This window comes from Pyrgilauda ruficollis, unplaced genomic scaffold (genome assembly GCF_017590135.1).
Source record: "Pyrgilauda ruficollis isolate IOZ18807 unplaced genomic scaffold, ASM1759013v1 scaffold22, whole genome shotgun sequence".
In the NCBI taxonomy this organism is placed as follows: domain Eukaryota; kingdom Metazoa; phylum Chordata; class Aves; order Passeriformes; family Passeridae; genus Pyrgilauda; species Pyrgilauda ruficollis.
In genome coordinates, this window is record NW_024521428.1 from 6,734,827 (window position 1) to 6,750,717 (window position 15,891).

Consider the following 15,891-nt stretch of genomic DNA (forward strand, 5'->3'; position numbering starts at 1 on the left):
ATTTGCTACCCTAAGATAATTTTTTTTGTCAAAATGCTATTTTTCTTTCCCCCTTTAAATAATTTCAGGGAATCTGTCCTAAGCTCATTCTGTCAAACAAGTCAGCTTTCATAACAGTTTGAAGGTGTTGCTCTGGTGTGACTCTGTTACAATGATCCGACTGGTCATGTATACCTAATTCTGGAGTGGCATTAGTGTCAGACTTTGCACAAGGGCTGTACCAGTTGAGCCACCTTCACTCCTGTACCGGATTTCTTTGGCCATAACAAAGCGTCTTTAGATCTAACTTTCAGAGGTTTTAATGTCATATTAGGGTACTCTATGTCACCTCTATGCCTGTTTGTGGTCTCTTATAGGTTCACAGGGATTTAATCAGTCAGAATTGTGGATTTAACTGCATGATGGCAATTCTCAAAGGAGACAAAGCTCAGCTCCTTTGTTTACTTCTGCTTTTGAGCTTTCCAGGTCTGGCAGGATTATTGATGTTTTTGTGCTTCAGGTAAGCAGAAGTAATGTAAAACTCTAAGGGAGCAAACCTATTAAGGCAAGTTTTATCTTTTATTTTTTTTTTTTTTTTTGAATGCCAGTGTATTGTGAAGGGCAGTGTTACCTGCTGTCCTTGGAACTGGTGGAAGCCCATCCATAATGATATGGCTAGGGGACTGTCCAAGTCTAGTTTTATCCCTTGCTAAACAATATCAGAAGTTTTGCCTCCATAAAGGCAACAGCTTTGTATAGTGGAAGTCTTACATTAATAAACTACAAGAAAAGAGAAAGATCTAAATATTTTAGACAATTCTGTTAAAGGTTTTTCCTTTTGACAGTAAGTTTTTCTGACAGTGGGTACTTTAAAAAAGAGTAGTTTTCTTGCTTTACAACTTGGTCTTGCAATCCCCCACCCTTCCCCAATATATTTGCATCAGAAGATTTTAAGAAGAAATAAACTCAGTTTTGTAATTTAGGAATTCTGATCACAAATTTGTCAGATAAATGTTTTGCTAATTCCTGGCTTTGTTTTGGCACTGGCTTTAATTCCCATTGACTCCACCAAGACCAAAGTTTCCCTGCTTGTTTCTCAGAGTTTGTCATGTGTTTTGTCTAACTGAGTAGGAATGACTTTGGAAAAGGATTGACACAAGTTTCTCCTTCATAGCATTAAAAAAAAAAAAAACCAACAGAACCCTTTCCAACCATTTAAGATCATCTTCAATGAAGAAGGCATATTTGGTTGCTGCTATGGGATTTGCAGCCACAGAGGATGAAGGTGATGAAGTCTTGTTTACTGTGTTTTAGTGTCTGCTGCTTCATTAATCGTCATTTGATTGTGTTCCAAGCCTTGTGTTTTTGCGGTCTAAGGGCAAAGCTTGGGTGCTTTATTTATTTATGCAGTTTCTTTGCAGGGGAAGGTGACAGTTTAAGTGCTGGTGTGATGTCTGACCATGAAGGAACAGAGAGGCTTTCCTTATGAAAAATCACAAATACCAATGTGCCAAGTTTGATAAAGGATGTCAGAAGTACTTTAAATCACTGTGATAATCAGGTGAAGTTAACACTGTTACCTTTTTCTTGCCCTTTTTTTTTTTTTTTCCCTTCTGGGAGCTGACATTCAGTTAAATACTGAGTAAATGGTTTTATGTGAGGTGAGCTGTTTATGGGGGTTATTTTTCTGTGGCCACTGAGGCCCCTTAAGGGCCAGGAATATTCAGTATCTACACTGCTCTTTTCTCAAATTCGATATAGCTGGAGCATTTGAAGAAACTCAAAAGAGTGTGCTCTGTAGCCTTTCTGAAGCCCTGTGTTGTACACTGGTGAGCATCACAACTTAATGTGTCCAGAAAAGGAGACAGAATCTTTTCTTGCTGTCATCCAGTTGTGAGATAACTTTCCTCCTGTAATCCAGGCATAAATTATTCTCAATCTTTTTGCTTGTAGTTTCCTCTTTCTTTTTTTTTTTTCTTATTATTTGCATTGACTAGGATAGGAACAGAGACTCAGCAGGCTCATTAGTTGTGTAAAAGCGGGTGGTGGTTTGAGCCATGAGCTCCTCCTGACACTTCCTAGCAGGTGGTGGTTGGTCATCCTGCAAGTAAATGGTTGAAGCAAAATATCACAACATAGATAAGAAATGCTTGCACAGAGTGGTCTTTTGGTGAAGTGGTGGGAATGACCATAGATGCTTAAGTGCTGTAGGTAGGCAGCAGCAGAGTTGTGCAATGGAAAAGGGTTTGAGGAAAAGGCAGAGAGTGGTGGGGCAGATTCTTGGTGGACGAGAGAGGAGGACTGGGAAGATGGGGTGAAAACTAAGGACAGCCTTTGAAGGTGTGGCAACTGCTGACACCTTATGTGATGCTGAATTTGATGCCTAAAGAATGCATATGAGGAGAGGAGGAAGAAAGGTCCAAGCATGTGTCTGATTCCTGAAGGTATCCTTAACTGCAAATCAGTAGTTTAATCTGTGAGAAGAGAGAGTTCTGGCGTCATTCCCTGTTTGGTGTGTGAGCTGGCTGTCCTGAACATGCTGGGCACTTTGAATCTCACTGTCAAGACTTTCCATTTGCTGCATTGGGAGTTGAAACCTTGTGGGGTTTGCTGTTTCTTGTTCCAGAGCTCTAGCTTGAGTGCATTGAAATGCACTTTGGTATTACTTTGGTCCAAAGTTTAAATATGTCCCTTCATATTTAATATTGTCATTGTGTGGAGGATTCACATACTGCTTTTAGCATTTTTGACTCTCTTGTGTATGTGGTGAGGTCATGGAACTTGCTGTGGAGAATATGGAAGTTGCATAGCTGTGCCATCAGAAACATCTGTTATCTTACCATACTTTAGAAGTTCTCACACTTAAATACTTTTGTTTTTTATTTTAAGATTTCCACTAAAGATCTGTGTACAAATATAGTTGCATTAAATAATAGAATTTGGCTATGGAAAAAGATGCTTCTAGGTCATCTAGATTATTGCTTCTGAAATGTTTGTTTGAACCACCCTTCAGAAAATAGCATGGAACAGTACTGCCATCATTCAGCTACAGGAAATGCACACGAGCACATCTGTTTAGTACATGAGGTAGAAGTCGAATGACGTGGGTTGGTACTTAAAATCCAACTGGCCAGCATGTGGCTGTGGCTAACAGCAGGACATGTAATGATCTCCTTCCTCAAGAACTACATCCATTTTGTTTTGCTCATATCCTTATAAATAGCTTGGTTTTGCTGCTCTGTGGCTCATAGGCCTGTTTTCAAGTTTCTGGTAGCAGGTAGTGCCAAAATACTTTTGTTGTTTCTGCCTGTACCCCATTCCAGGCTTTGTGGATCAGGAAGCCTCCTGCCAGTTTCTGATATTTTTATCTTACTTTAGATCTTGTTCTGCAGCCTTCTGCCTGTGCATTTATATTCTCTTTCTGCTATATTCCTTTGTGTTGAGGTGCATCCTGCTGCAGGGAATACCTGCTCTTCAGAGAGAAATACATCCTGCACCAGGCTGAAGTAACACATCACCTTAACATTTCTTCCCGCAGAAGAGGAGCGGGGGTCTGAGCTGCTGTGCACTAACTGTCCTTGCATGCAGTTGTACACTGTAGCATCTGTCAGGGATATCTATAGATAGCTAGCTATACCCCTCAGTCTCTGATGTAGGGAAGAGAGATGGAATGGTGGAATAGCTACCTGGGATTGCTTTGCTCTCACCAGCATGCAGCAATACACATGAGTTCTGTGGAGTATCTGATGCACAGTATTTGCTGCTCCATGTCTGCATGGTGAGGTGCAGCCCTCAGTGCAGACAGTCCCAGCAAACCACTTTGTGCAGTGCTCTTTACACTCAAGTCCCATTTATTGTTGCCTTGCCCTCCGGCTGGGTTGAGAAGAGCTGAGCTCCATGGAGCATGTTGTGTTGGCAGTACAGCAACCAGGACTCTTGTCCAATCTTTGTTTAAACGTCAAGAGCTGCAGCCTCCAGTCCTCCCCCTGGGGACGTGGGTCAGCAGTTCTCACTCTCAGGATGTTTCCTTAATGCTAAGCGTAAACCTTTCAGGTTTTGTCTTAAATTTATCCCATTACATTTCACCTCTTACAGATGCAGGCTTTTGTTTGAGTAATTGTAGTCTCCTATCTGTATATGAAGAATGTAAATGACTTTGCATCTTAGAGTAGGTGTCTGTTTATGTTGGTGTTAGTAGCATTTCCCTGTAAGGGCAGCTTTTTCAGCCTGACTCAGTTTTTTTGCATGTGTATGTTACTTATGTTGTGTAACAATGATTTTCAAATAATCGATAAGATGTTTTGAGTGTTTTGCAGAATGGTTGGCACTACACACAAGCTAAATAACTGCTGTGTTGGGTCACCATCTGAGTGCCTGGGGCCCAGGACTTCAGAGCATTTCATAAAATGTCTTGATGTTACTTGTTAGTTGCCTTATGAAACCTATCCTTCTAGACATCCTGCTGCATTGTTTATCTGAAGGTGGGGTAAGCCGCTGTGGGAAATTTTTTTCCCACCAAGTTTTAATTGGTTGCTGGGAATTACTAAATCACTGGCTGTTATTAAGAATAGGCTTGTTGCTGCATAAAGGTGTCACAAAATAGTTTTGTGACAGTGGAAAGAAGTGAAGGTGCTAGAGAGTTGCAGGCTTTACTAAATGCTTTCAGTGTCTCTGATCTACCTTAAGGTGAGATGGACTGTCTTTAGATTTTTATAATGAAATTGTGAATTTATGCTGAATTACTTTGTTGGCTAAGCCAGTGTGGAAGGGGGATAAAAATCGCAAAGCTGCAGAGTACTCACTGTAGTCAGGATTATTTAGAAGCTTGTGAAGAAGAGGAAGAATAAACAACAAATCAGTTTATTACAAGCAGAAATCCAACACTGTTTGCTTCAAAGACTTTGTAGGGATTTTACAAAACTTTTCTTAAAGCTTACTGACTTTTTCTTTGCTACCTCTAATCACTGTAGGATAAGTATTGCCTGGAAATAGCTCTTCAGTTAAATATGATGGGTACTGTTTTGGTATTTGGATACTTGTTCTGTTACGATGTTTTCAGAACTATAAGGGAAAGAGTACCGTTACCTTCCTGCTTCATACTATATTTATAACCTCAAAGACTATTGGCTTTATTTATTTTGCTGTCTTGGTAGTATTAATTTTTAGACCTGCCTTTTGTTAGGGGTTTGTGTGATGTTTACTGGTAGTCCATGGGGGGCTGTCTGTATGGGCTGGATATCTGAAACAGTCTGTGAAAAACCAGGAAATTATAAAATTTTCTAATACCTTTCCCACCTAAGCAGTGTTGTATCCCTGGGATTATTTATGGAGGAGATGTGAAGCATCACAAGACCAGCTTTCTAATTCAGTTTTGAAAGTAATTTGTGAGGTAGGAATTGCACAGTAGACGATGCAAATTATCAGGCAATCCATATTATCAGAAGCTACCTAAGGAAGCATGGATTAGCTGAAATGCTCACAGGAATGTTTGTAGCTGCGGAGAGAAACTGAGAGGATAATTGCTAATTAGTTTCAAACAAGACAGGTGAATTAATATTTGCAATTAATGATGTGGGTAAAGGAATGAGGCCTCTGTTCATTCAATACCTGAATCAAGCTGGGTGGAGCTGCATGTCTACTTGAGAAGATGCTTTGAACTCAGAGTTACTTTGATTGGGGATGGAGTCTGGAAGGAGGGATTGGATGGGGCTGAGCAGGGCATGGAGGGGCAGCTCTGTGACATAAAGGTTTGGCTGCATGCCTGCAGGCTGGGAGCAGTGAGCCCCAGCAGCAATAATTGCTCACAGCCAGGACTTGAGACAACAGTCAGGCTCTTGCAAATGCAAATCCACTGGAGTTTACATGTAGGATTATTATCTTCAACTCATATGACAGTAAAGGATATTTTTCTGTAAAAAGAATAGCATTTTTGTGTAGGGAAGGATTCAGATGGGAAACTTTGTCGAGGACATCACAACTTCATACTGGTTTTGTGTGCCAGCCCTGGAAAGGGTGGCGGATGAAGAATCAGAAATGTAGAAGACATGTCCTATAAATAGAGGGTAAGAGAACTAACTGGGTTTTATTTAGTCTGGAGGGAAGTCAAGGACCTACTGACAAGAGAGTTAAGTTGGTGTTCAAACTGTGTCAAGAAGAAAGAGGTGAGATCAGGGTCCAGTGCTAGGAGAGACCTGGTAAAGGCTCGAGCAGCATGGGGAAAGGTGTACTTGAAGTGCTGGGACAAACTTGCTGGCAGTGAGGGTCGCACAGTGCGGAAGGAGCTCCCCTGGAGAGGCTCAGGAGCCTATGAAATGCAGAGTCTGAGTTCTTGGTCCTACCTGGCTGCCCTTTTTCAGGACCCTGGCAGATCTTTGTTCTGTGACCATCTCTGTTTTTGCAAATGGCAGTGCAGTGTGTGGGGTGGTTGATGAGAAAAGCACAAAGCTCTATTTTCAACCAGTCCAGTTCTTGTTGTGGTGGCTTGGCTGTTGGTAAGCACTGTGGTAAATTACAGAGAGAGTGATAGTATAACAGTAGTGATAACTACAAAAATAGATCTGTGTTCCAAGTGGCCTTCTGTTGTTATAAGTTGTATTTTAGGAAATAAATCTTGCTGATGCTTTTTTCCCTGGTGACGCTTAGTTTCCAGGCAGTATTTATGAAAAGCTAGTGTGCATTTCTAAGTTTGTTTTCTGTGTCTACACTGTCCTTTAGCTCCTATAATTTTTTCTTTCTGTTTCTTCATGCCACAGTTTCTGTTGCTGGCCCATTACTTTTTCAAATGCATCTGGAGAGTAGGAGTTAAGTCTGTTGGCAGTCTGTGTGGAAGGGAGAGTGATCATCTTCTGTGCATTCTTTACCTTGCTCCTGAATTTGCTGCTCACGGGGAGGTTGGTATTCTTCCATTTTTTGTAATCTGTTGAGGAAGAACCCCCTGATCATTAATTTGAGGTGACTTAATTTAGTGTTTCTTAATCAATATGTTAAGACAGCTTTTAAAGCTTTTAAAACAAGGAGGGGGGAAACAGTATTTTGGGGGAGCAACTGTATTTTTCATCCCATTTTGTATATTTGTTCATGGTTGTGAAATAAGTAAAGTTGGGACTGAAGATTATGACTATACTGTAAGGATTAGAGAAAGAAAACAATTTTTAGTTGAACCTTCCAGTATTTCAGAGTTCATCTTGGCATTTGACTGAGCAAATAAATGTGTTTTTAATGAAGAGTTCAAAAATATATTAGTTTTGTGGTTCAGCTGGAAGGCAAAAGCTGTGGTTTTGTTCACACTTAAAAGTTGTAGGCTGTGTTGCATTTTAATGATGCCATTTGAGTTGCTACAACCAGGACTTTGCTTGTGTTTCTATGGAAAACTTACATTAAATGGGATCAAACGGGACATTAAAGAATTATCCCATAATGAAATATGTCATAAGAAAAATTCATTCAAAGTCATGTTTGTAGAACTTAGCCAGCCATTTATTAATTATTTACTTATTTTCTTCACTTGCTCTCCCTCCTCCAGCGCATTTTGTGGGTGAGGCTCTTGGCATTTCTTAGCTGGAGGGCAGAGGCAGAGTAGTACCAGCAGAGCAGCAGTGGGCTGTTAAAGCAAGCCCCTCTGGTCACCCCCACTCCCTGGGGGTGTTCCTGCTGCCCCTGAGCTGGGTCCCTCTGGATGGAGCTGGGAGGGACCTGTGGATTGCTTCGGGCCACATGTGTGGTGGCGGTGGTGGCTGAGTGTGTGTGCTTATCTCAAGTTAAAAACCCGACCCACATAGTGTGATTCATGTTTCAACAACCTTGGCTCTGGTACTGCTTTGATCTACAGATCTTCTTGTGTTGCTCAAAGTTAATTGCTTAATGTGGGGTATAGCCAGAGAATGTCAGGAAGATGGGAAGAGGAACTTCGGAAGATTTAAAAAGAAGAGATAAACCCCCAGACCAACCAAGAACCTCTGCTGCCTACCCCCCCTCCCCCAAAACAAAAAAAAAAAAAAAAAAAAAAAACCAACCCAAAACAAAACACCAAACACAGAAACACCAAAAACGCCCAAAAGTGAAACTTTAAATCAAAGAGAATTAGTACAGCCAAAACTTCAAAATTTTGCATATTTTGCATAGTCAACAGACAGGAGCTGTAATATTTTATGTGTTCTCCTTTTCTTCCCCACCCTCCTGCCCCCCTCAGATTGTAAGGAAATGTTTTCTTTTGATGCCACAGCCTAAGTTGAGCAACAATAGTTGTAATAAGTAATGGGATCTGTGCCACTCCTCAGTGGATGGGTGGTTGTATCTTTTTCTTGTACTCCAGATGGGTGGAGGAGCGCAGATGTTAGAGTATGGTGCTGACACTTCGTCCAGAAACTGCCTTATTTCAGTTAGAAAAACATTGTCATATCCCCATTTAAAATTATTTTTCTTCTGGCAGGGTATGCAGTTATCACTTTCTTGGTTTTTACTTGCATCTTTGCTCTCTAATACTTTCTTGCACAGCTCATAGCTGTCCTGTTTTTGTTAACTTTTTGCTCTGAGGCATGGGGCAGACTGCCTGCCAGGACAGCCCTTGGTTGGGCTGCTGACATCTCTGAGGAGTGCTGGGACTCATCTGCTGGGTGTGACAGCTTTAATGCCTTTGCCGTGTGCATTACAATAGAGCACAAAACATACATGTGCATCATCCTGCAGGAGGGGAATGTGGGCACTTGGTAGAGGGAAAAATTCGTCCTATTCCCATATTTAATATTGCTCAAGGCTCAGGACTAGATTAAAAAGGGCGAGTAAGCAGAATCCCTGCCAGGGAAGCTAAGCTATTCGGGATTGTCAAGGAGAGGTCTGGAGGAATGTCGTGGGGAATTAAATCAGGAGCCACATGGAGCTTTCCCTCTATGCTTATTTAGTTTGCCCTCCTGTGAATTTCTAAGCATGTGTGGTTCATAGAAGACCCTCTTGAATGAAGAAAGCATCCGTGTATAAGGAGAAATCACTACCTTAAGCCAGCTGAATGTGTGCATCCATCTGAATGTGTTTGTTGAAGTGGTTTTATTCCCTAAACAGGACGGAGAAAGTACTAATTAAAATTTCATTTTGTTGGTATTGGTAAAGTTGGTTCCCATTCATGTTAAGAGGATGGCAAAATCAACTTTGAGAATATTCTTATAAATTTGTTTTTAGCTGTAGTACTTACTGCATTTCTATCATAGTATGTGCACATGTAGCTGTTGTATTTCATTTTTCCACATATCAGATGAGAATTGTGGAATTTAAGGCTTTATATTCTGGGCATATAATTTGCTTGGGAAAGTTGCAATAAAAATTTAATACAACCTTCACTTACTTGCCAAAAATTAAATTGTAGCTCAAACATGAAATGCCTGATGTCACTCCTACTACCTAAAAGCACTCCTTTCATTTTTTTAGGAGCTTGTGATGTCATCAGCTGAAGCGAAAACATCTACCTCATGACCTGGCATGTAAGTGAAGGAGGAACTGACACTTAAAAATAAAAAAATAAATGTGTGTGTTGGTGTTTACAATGTGTAAATTGAATCTATATACCTTCAACTTTCAGATATCACCTTTTGAATGAAAGCTTTCTGCATTTTAAAGGAATAAAAAGTCTTTTAAAGGGGAGGAAGTAATAAAAGAAGCTGTTAACAGTAACATTTCAGCCTGCAGGACTCCTTAATAATCTCAGTTAAAATCTGTCTTATGTATCCCATAATGTTTGAAATGCTAGTAGGCATAGATGGAATAATTTTATCTTACTTCAGTATTTACATGTGCTGCTTCTATTCCTTTTTGTTCTGTGATTCTTTTCTGGATGTAAATTCTGATAGTTGTGATGAATGCATGGTGATACCCTTCCTAAAATTAAATACTCTGCTTGTACAGAAGATTTAGATTCTGTATATATTCAAGATACTTCATAGTGAACTTTCTGCAGCTTTGTGACTCTATTTTATTCCCTTAAGTAAGCAAAAATATTTCAATCCTCTGCAGAGGCATTTTTAGATTTTTTTTTTTTTTGTCTGCCCACTCTGCTTTTCTTTTATGTGGTTTAGAGGATTAAAGTGCAGTCAATGCTTTGAGGGGCCAATGTCAGCGGTGAGCTGAGTGTTCCTAATTGGTGCCAACACCTGTCCCTCATTATGAAGCCTTGTTCAAGCTGTCCGGTGAACCGAGGTAACCGGTCTCCCTTGCATGTCTCTAATGTGATTATAAAGCCCTCTCCTCATGCAAGTTTTATTACTTATTCAACTTTTGGACTGATGTGGAAAGTAAAGCTAAGCCGAGCCATTTGGCTGGCTACCAAAGATTATAAGGAGTGGCAAAGAGAAGGGATTCACTCATCTCAATTTCAAGAATTTTAGATCAAAGCTTGCTTCTGTTATGACCGTTTAAATTTTTTTTTAAATGGGGGGAGGGGAGGACTGTTTTTTGGGGTTTTTTTCTAGTTTTCAATGTCAAATACTCTGAATTTAGAGACCAGATCTACAGACTCCAGCTGAGCTGTGAACATCTGAGTGCAGCTGCTATTGTGCATAACCCATTGATTTTCTGCAAATAGAGCTTTGGCCTTGACTACTCTTGCACCATCGCTTTGTCTTCGAGGGGTCAGGGCTTAGCAATTCTTTTCTACACAAAACCAACATCAGCCTCTCCTCCCACCTGATTCTGTGCTGTTAGCAGGGCTGTGATGCATTGTGCCTTTGCCATTGCGGTTGGAAAAGACAACCTCAGATAGATTTCACCAATGAAATTGATGGATCACTATCATGTTTGGGCTTTACAGGCAAAGTTTAAGCATGGTTGCATTTTTCTAAGTAGTTTAGGTGGGTTTTTAAGCATTTAGCTTGCAGAATTCAAGCATGCAGCAATACAGTGCTGGCTGGAGGTTTTGAGTTATTTCCTTATGAGGGAGGAGAGAGGCAGAATAACTTCAGATGTGTATCTTGGAAAGGTTTGAGATAATAAACCTGTAAGAATCACATGAGAACCCTATTAGTTATCCAGATTTGGAAAAACGTAAGAAAATGAAAGCGTAGTGGATTCTTAAACTTGAGACATGGAATTGGAAGTCTAGTTATTAAAGAGATTGAATCTCTGCAGAATAGAAGAGAACCCAAAAGAAAATCCCAAGTGGATAGGGCCCTAAGGTATAGGCTGTATTTGTACAACTGTTTATTTGATTTCTCCTTAAAAAAGAAAAACTAAAAATCAACAACTCAAGTACACTGGGAATGATCTAATCTTTTACTTAATAATTTTGACCAGAATAGTTCTGTGAACAGCAATCAACAAATTTTAAGGGCAACAGTATGTCAGGTGTCAGAATCTCTGCTGATTGTGCTCATCATAATCAAAATCTTATCTGATAAGCATACTCATTTCAATATTTATCAGCCTTCTAGACACCTATCTGATCTGTAGTCCACGGAGGTCAGGTTAGAAAGTGATGAATTACAAAACAGTGAAATCCATAGCACAAGAGGAATTAATGGGTTATGAGTATGTGTAGTTTCAGATGATTTACCTTACTCAATTAGGCCAGTTGCTGTCTCTGATAATGGTCAGCAGCGGACACCTTGGGAAAGAAAGCATTATAAAGTTCTATTGACTCTGCTTCTTGTAAAATTTTGATTTTGGGATTTCCAGCAGATTGACATGACATTGTGTTTAATAGCCCTTGTTCTCCATTTTGCCTAATTTTCTTCAGTCTGTTTGCTTTTCAACCTCTGCAATATGCCATAGTATGGAGTTTCTCAAAGTCATTTTGTACATAATGACTTTTATTTCCTTCATTTAGTTACTTTCCCTTGAAGTTTCTTCTGTAACTTTGTTTTCCTTGTCTACTGGGCCATGGGAAGCTGTGAGTAGTCTCTTCATTGTGTTTCTTCTCTTTGCCACTTAAAACAGATGTCCCCTCTTCTGCATCCTCCTTTCACAGATAATCTGTTTCATCTGTTACCCTAAAGCCGTGGTAAACTTTCCTTAGAGCTGCAGTTGGGGGTTCACATTTTACAAAGTACTTCTCCAGTGGTGTTGTGGCAACTAGAAGATACTGCCTTGCACTTAGCCTGAATGAGTGATCCACTAATGTTGTTCATCCATAGAGCTTTCTCTGTGTCACTGAGTGGGTGTAGCAAATGAAACCAGACAGGCTTGTGTTGGTGCTTGTTGCTGCTGCTCTTGGGCGTCCACAGAAGAATGCCTCTCTTGCATCAATGTGCTGCTCTCCTCCTACAGTAGTTTGCTACAGGTGATTTGGGAGTGTCCAAGTACTGTATTTTTAAAGACATTCAATTAATGTGTATGTTTTCATCTTCTTCAGACCTGGAAGTGTCCCACAGGTGCTGTGGTGTGGCTGTGTATGTGTTAACTAGAAACCATAGTCAGTGTTGGGATGGGCCACCAGCACTCTGCCTCACTGGCAGAGATGGCTGAGGGAGCAGCTGCAAGTGCCTGATTTGTGATCTGCTACCTTATGACTGTGTCTCCGTGAACAGCTAGTCATTTTTGGTGTTGCAGAGCTTGGGAGGTGGATGGCTGGAGTCTGGGGTGGTTTTATTCTGCCCCAGTCCAAGTGCAGGCTTGATTGTGCCTTCTCTCCTTTGCAGAGCCCCTGGTAACTGGTACAGCTGCAGTCTGCCCCTTGTCCTGCAGCTGGGCGAGGTAAGAGCCTGCAGAGAAGGAAGCTTCTTTACAGGTTTATGAAAACCTCCCTGACCAGGTGGAGTTGCATGTACAAAACATACCAGCTGCAGGTTTTGCATTGCATCATGGAGTCTTAAGAGTGATGCTGCTGTAAAGGTGGCTTTGTTTGTTTTGTTCAGTTTCATAGTTGTACTTTCAGTTGGACCCTCTTTTCCTGTTTCTCAGCAAAGATTTTAGTGCTGCTCTTGACAGCATGGGATTCAGTTGCAGCAGCTGCAGCATCTTGTAGCTCTTACTATATGAGTAAACATGTAGTGAAGCACCTTCCTACTTCCATGGCTTGTAGGCATTTCCATTCTTGCCAGTACAGGAGTGAAGACAAGAAACCTGCTTTGGAGGCAGACTCATGTCCTCACACCTTGGCATCTTTGGAAGGTCAGCTGTGGATAGTTCTTATCCTCAGGGGATGGAGAGTGTTCTCCTTTACTCTGAGTCCCCCCATTCAAGTCCCCATGTTCTTTGTGATCCACCTTGTGGGTTGGCACCTTTTCTCCTGTGCCAAAAAAGCCACGTGCATCAGCTGAGCTTCAGCACAGCTTGAGAAGGACATGTTTTCTACGAGGAACAGTAGAATAGTGTTGATCTAGTCTTAGTTGTTGAAATCTTATTTATTTCCACAGAACAGAAGAGGAAGGAGGAATTTAGAGGACTGTTAATGGTCAGTCCTGATGAGTGTGTCCCCTCACTAAAAATATTAAAGTACTTTGGCTTCAACTTGGCCATTTGATGAGAAATGGAACCTTGTGTGGTTTTCAGGATGCATCTCTTGACTGCTTTCCCAAACAAGATGTGGCATTTTTGAAACCTTGGGCAAATAGAATTGTCCTTTCCTCTTTTCAGGGTAGCATCACCTCCGTGAACAAATGTGTTACTTATTTAGTCATTGCTGCAGCTCATGTTATGACAGAGAAAAATACTTATTTCTGCCTCTACTTTGTACATAAAAATGGACAAACATTAGTTGGCCACAGTACATCTTTCATAGTGTTTTTTCCCCACCTCAGTTTGGTGATATAGAGAAACCTGAAATGGTATTTATTTTTATAAATCTATTTTAAATCTTTGACTGAAAGACGCTCTGTGTCCTCTGATGTGTTATATATTACAAATTGTAGTGCATAACATTAATTTAACCAGACATTAAAATTAATTTTAAATCATTAGTTACTGAAACAGATTTTTTATCTCTTCATAGGTTTAAAAAAAAAAACTAAAGTAAAAAGTATTTTAAAAAACTTTATAGTAAGTGATGTTTTGACATGGAGAACCAAAATAATAATGCAATTGCATATATACGTGTTGTGTGAAATGAAAATGTAGAAGAATATAAGTATTCAACCAGAGATTTGAAGTACTTCAAATACTATTTAGAGTTCTGGCTGTGGCAGTACATGTCCTTTAATTGTTCCTATCAAATGATCCCCTCAGTGCACTCTTTTTATTCGAGGAAAACTTTAGCATTCAGATTTATTTCAACTTGTAAATAACAGCCATTTCTTGTCAGATAAGGAAAGAAATTATCAACCTAATGTTTCCTGCAGGAAAATAATTGTGTTCTTACTTTCTTTGTGTCGGGTATAAAGATGCATATTGATGTTTTGTGCCTTTTACAATCCTTCAGGTTTTGTTGGTATGCAAAATTTTGCAGTGAAGTGGTTAGCCTCTTCAAAGAATTATAAGTAAGAAAAAAAATTAGTTGCAACAGATAAAATATTTAGTGCAGGCTGCTGTTGTTGATTCTTTTATTTGAGATTTGAAAAGAACAAAACAAGAACAGTGAAACCTACTTTAATATATTTATTAGCAAGTACAAAAACAATTATTATTTTAAGCAAGTGTTTTGTAGGATATAAGAACTGTTGCCTATGCTATTAATAGAAAAGTTGTTTTTCGTAATCCCAAATAGCACATACATTTCTAGATCCTTCCTTCTTTGGTAATATTTCCTGCCTGTGATCCTAGCTGCAATACTAGTACTGTATTTTGTCATGAAAGCATGCATTAGTACAGCTGAAGAAAAGGAAAAGATACAAGTGGGCAACTGCTGGCAGCATCAGGCAGATGGGGCAAAGTGGAGCTTCACTTGAACTAGTCTAATACTGGTTATTGCTTAATTTTCAATTAAGCAGGGATACTTCTATGGGATTCCTTTTGTCCCCATCTCCTCTCTCCCTGCAGTTTCATCATTGTGCAACAGCAGAACAATACTTAGTGCATCACAAGGATTTTTCTGCTGTTTTTTTCCACATGTGCATCAGCACAGGAAGGGCAGTGAGTGACAAGGTCACAGAATATGCACTTGGGAGACCTGGATGCAGCTGCTTGCTGATGCTGGAGGCTCCAGCATGATGTATGGCTGCTCTGCAGCTCTGAAATGTCAGGGCTTTTAGTGCTTGCTTAATATGAGCTTATCATGAGGGTAGATATGGTGAGGACTGAAAAACACTTAGAGCCAAGGTAACGTGAATCATACCAGTTCTTAAAATAGAAAGCCCAGCTAAGCGCTGAGAGGTTTTTCTGCTCAGTCATATTGGTGAAGCGTGTGCTGCTCCTGTTTCTCACCAGTGCTTGGCATGCCCGTGGCTGCAGTCTCCTTGCAGATACAGGGCACGTGGCTGTCTTTGGGTGTTGAACCCCTTGGGCAGTCAGCCCCTTGTTTGCCTGGCTTAGGATAGGGTGTGATGACCTGTTCTGGTCCATTTTTAATAGCAGTGCATCCACATCTGCCTTTCTTCAAAGCAGATGTTGTCCTTAGCTTCATTTAGTACTTGGGCTTTGTGGGGTTTTCTTTTCTTCTTTTGTCCCTTGGTTCTTGAATGTCTTAGTGTTAAGTCAGGTATGAGTTTGCTTCCAAGGAAGCCCTGTAAAACAGACAGAACATGTTCAATAACTGTGTCTCCCCAGATGAGGGCTCTTCTGAGTGGATGAGCTTCCAGAGCATGAGGAGCTGGGGTAGGTGCTATTCCATGGCACTTGGTGCAGGTGCAGTTAGAGGGCTTTATGTGAGCTGGCCCTGCCTCCTGGGCATTTCCTTCAGGGGTCGATTAGCTGCTGTGTTGTTTCCAACAGCCTGACAAGAGACAGTTTATGTGATGCTGAGCAGAGGAAGTGAGAGCTGTAGTGGCATCCCTCTGTTGACAATGTCATGCTGGTCACCTCAGCAGGTGGTGGTGCTTGTTTGCTCAGTATCAAACAAAC

At 40.6% G+C, this 15,891-nt stretch overlaps 1 protein-coding gene across 2 annotated transcripts in view; it reads left to right on the top strand.

Moving 5' to 3' along the window:
* JADE3 (jade family PHD finger 3) overlaps positions 1-15,891 on the top strand; it is a 63,839-nt gene that overhangs the window by 8,221 nt on the left and 39,727 nt on the right. Inside the window, exon 2 of one of the 2 annotated variants that reach the window (XM_041468556.1) lies at positions 9,397-9,449. The exons of the other annotated variant lie outside the window; for it this stretch is intronic. The gene's annotated coding sequence lies outside the window, so the exon portion shown is untranslated. The remainder of the gene's footprint in view (positions 1-9,396; positions 9,450-15,891) is intronic. 2 annotated transcript variants of the gene reach the window in all.